At 41.4% G+C, this 4,050-nt stretch overlaps 1 pseudogene; it reads right to left on the minus strand.

Annotated features, from left to right (window-relative positions):
- Nucleotides 1-403: 403 nt before the first annotated feature.
- The window catches only part of LOC101757431, a 12,124-nt pseudogene continuing 8,477 nt past the window's right edge, over nt 404-4,050 (minus strand).

Here is a 4,050-nt window from a genome sequence, read left to right on the forward strand (position 1 = left end):
GATTGCTATGGGTATACACATGCGTGCGCATTCAGTGGTACTGCGTGTTTCCCGCGCAATGAGGGAAGTAGTCTCTCCAATCTCTTCTCTAGTGTGTATATGGACACGTACGCATGTGTGTCCGTGGTTGTGTGCCCTCTCAAAAAATAGACTACGGTTATGTTTAGACCGGAGGGAGTATCCGTTCATCGAACTCTAGACACCTAGGATACTAATTTTGACTACCCTCACAAAGTTATCGTAAGTAAATGAATATAGTTATCAAACAATACACTTGCACAAGAAGACTCTTTCGATAGGAAGGTTTATATTGTGCAGAGCAAGTACGGTGGCCTATGTGGCTATGTGCTTTAAGCCAAAAGCATTAACTGGCTAAGGCAAACGACATCCAGAGAATACATCATGGCAAAGATATCTGAAAGTGTTCAACAGTGAAATAATGTCCAATTCAGGTTGGAAGACAACATTCAGAGAAGAGTTTGCTTAGGCTTGATGTCTGACATACAAGTCTAGCTGGGTAGCGTACATATATTGCCTCATTGTGGGAATTAGTACGGTGTTCTTTTTATCAAATCACAATGAAGTTTACCAAGTTTGTAGCATCACCTATCCCTAATAGTTTTATATGTTAGTCTTGTGGGGCACTGGGGGTTGAGGATCTCTTATGTGATGATGACCTTTTTTTTGCCTCGTACAGTCCTCTTTGTGCATTTCCCATACAAGTAGGTGCAGACGTGCTGAATGAAAGAAAACAGAACTACATGCTCTGTTTATTGGCTTGGCTCACAGTTTGGCATCGCTAGAGCCGGCTTGTTGGCCTAATGCTGGAGATGCCAGTGATCTCCCGTGCGACAATGAGGGCGTTAATTTCGTAGCTACCCTCGTATGTGTACACGGTCTCCATGTCGCAGAATGCCTGCGTGCATGACATAATAAGGCAACGCAAATTACTGAATTAGACAGTCAACAAAGGACCAGAATTCCCAATGAGCAGAAAAATAAAGCTTAGGTAACTGATAAATAGTAACTGTCACAACAGCCTACCTTGCCAACGTGGAAATCAGTGACAATGCCGTTGCCGCCAAAGAGCTCCCTGCCGAGCGCCACCGTCTCCCTTGCCTGCTTCGTGATCCATGCCTGCGAGATTGATTAGGTAGCTATTGTGATGTCCATATATATGTATTGTTGATATCAGTTCGAGTCCTACAGTCAATTATCCATTGAATTATGCACCGAAAAGAAAGAAAGTACGGGTAAAACTGAGCCACCAACTGACCTTGCCCAGGCTGGCCTGGCCGATGGTCATCTTGCCGGAGCCGTGCAGCTTGCAGAGGCGCCAGCCGAAGAGCCACATGGCCTGGATGTTGCCAAGCATCCTGACAAGCTTCTCTTGGTTCAGCTGGAACGCGGCTAGGGGTACGCGCCACTGTTTCCTCTCTCCCAGGTACCTGACCAAATATAGTGGTGCAGCGCAGCAAGAATGAGTGTATGAAAATATTGTCAACGGAAGCTTCTGAGCTGAAGTGATGTACCTCCGGCATGCGTCGTACACCCCTACTGCGATGCCAATGCTGACCCAGGCAGCCATGACACGACTGAAAGCAAGCGACTGCATGCAAGAACAATGGAAAGGTTTAATTTCCTTAACCAGCTGTAGACTACCAAGCTGTTTTTAACATATGTAGGGTAGGTGTGGGAAAAGATATTAAATACATTAACGAGATCCTGAAAAGAATTGGCACCAGGCTGTCATCTTCGGGGACAAACACATTCTTCAGCTCGATGTCGCAGTTCTGCACCATTCTCATTGACACCTTGTTCTCAATCTTGCTGATCTTCAGACCAGGGCTCCCTCCATTCACGATGAACCTGAAATTGTGGTTCAACACCAAAAAAAATTAACATACATTGTTAATGTGAGTGAACAATGCCGATTCATATATAGTCTGCCTTACCCATTGACCTGATTGGTGCTGGTATTCCGAGCAAGAACAACCAACACATCTGCAAAACTGCTGTTCCCAGGCCACCGTTTCCGACCATTTAGGACCCACCCTCCAGGAACCTAACCAAGAAGCTCAGATCATATCGCAAGATCGATCAAACTGGGCCACAAGTCTAAAATAAGTGTATCAACAAACAGAGCATATATATGAACTAAATGACAGTTTTCTGGGCACAATTAATAATCTGCCATAACTTAGCTAACACATAGAATGTTTGTTGAGATGAGGTCCAGAACAATTGGATCTGCATATATAAGCTTATGCAGACATGATGGCAACGATGTGGAGTCGTAGTACATGTCAAATAACTACCTTTCGGGCCACGGTGTTCAGAGAGCTTGCATCACTACCATAGTCTGGCTCTGTCAAGGCCTGGAAATGTGCAAGGTCAGTTAAAACTTGCTAGCCTCTTAGGCACCGAATTAGCCAAAGTGCCATGGATTGACTGTTTCACTTACATAAGCGCAAACTTTGTGCAGTTTGCTCAATGACGGCAAATATTTATCCTTCTGTGATTCAGATCCCAACTGTGCTGCTTGATCACCACATATCATGCATACATAGACGTAAGTGTTTGCTAGCTATAAACACACCATCTAACTGAAGTTGAGCAGCTAGGGGCTACGGCTTACAGTATATATCTATTGAAAATTATTCCGGTACTCCCTCCCTACAAATTAGCACAAATCCTGAAGCACCTGTAAAATAATTAGTTGATTTTGTTTTGTGCTACTCCCAGCCCTAGCCCTGCCTGCTCCTTAGCTATCCTAGCCCAATTCATCAGGATTAGATCAAGATGCACAACTGTTGCCTTTTGATCGTGGCATGTGAGCCCAGGAGCACCACAAAATAAAATCAACTAATTATTTAAATGTTCTTTAGGATTTGTGATTCGTGCTAAACTGCTAATTTTTAGAGAGAACTGGAGCAATCCTCATATCTATATTAGGAAAAATTTTTGCCCCTCTTGTTTGAAGAAAGGTAAGAGATGGGACCTAAAACTATCTTTTCCTATCGCATCAAAATTTCATGTTCACCAACTCGAAGAATTGAAGTTACAACCCAAAAGCTCTCATTCCCTCATAGCAAATCAATTAAATCTAATCAGCACGACCTATAGCACTAATCTGTTGTATCCATTGATTGTTACTATACAAGTACAGCAGATATATCATGCACTCATGCCAGCTCTAGGATCATATATATCTAATATTAATACAATGTCTATCATTTAGGTAAGGATAGATGTAATTACATATATACTCATCCAAATCAAAATATGTGTCATTTAAGGTTCCTCAAACCGGCTACCAATCAAAATATTATTAACTTTAACAAGTAATATTGAGAATTACACGTATTCACAATGTAAGATATTCCTTCCGTCCCAAATTATTATTCGTTTTTGGCTTTTCTAAATACATAGCTTTTGTTATGTATCTAGACATATCTAGGTGCATATCAAAAGCTATGTACTTAGAAAAGCTAAAACGAATGTAATTTGGGACGGAGGGAGTAGATGTTATTTGATTCATCACGAAAATAATTTCATAAAATTAATCATTTTTATTTGAAATGTCATGTTTTCATAGAAACTGCTAGTAATAGTTCCAAACATCATATATTCCGATCATAGAGTATGTTATAGATCAATACATACCGATACAAAGCATGGCAAGACACGACTGAACCAGGCAGAATGAGGCTATGCTTGCATCCACACGAGCAACCTCTGATATGCACATAGCGTAAGCTGTTGCTGATAGCCCAGGACATTCGTGGCCCTGAAGAAGGGAAAAATCTGTAATCCAATGCTTTACGTTCTCTAACCTGGTTAACCGGTATTTGTAAAGCCAGTAACCTGAATACATAGTACTAGTATACAACATAAGCCGTTACCTGCATAAATGCTAAATTCTTCTGGCGATTTCACAAAACATGACATTTAGGGAAATCCTAAGCACACTGCGTGTTATATATAAATATGAACGATGCCAGCTCAGTGAAAAGTAGACAATCTTTTTATATTACATCTGAAAAATGG

This window comes from Setaria italica, chromosome IV, assembly GCF_000263155.2.
Source record: "Setaria italica strain Yugu1 chromosome IV, Setaria_italica_v2.0, whole genome shotgun sequence".
Taxonomy (NCBI): domain Eukaryota; kingdom Viridiplantae; phylum Streptophyta; class Magnoliopsida; order Poales; family Poaceae; genus Setaria; species Setaria italica.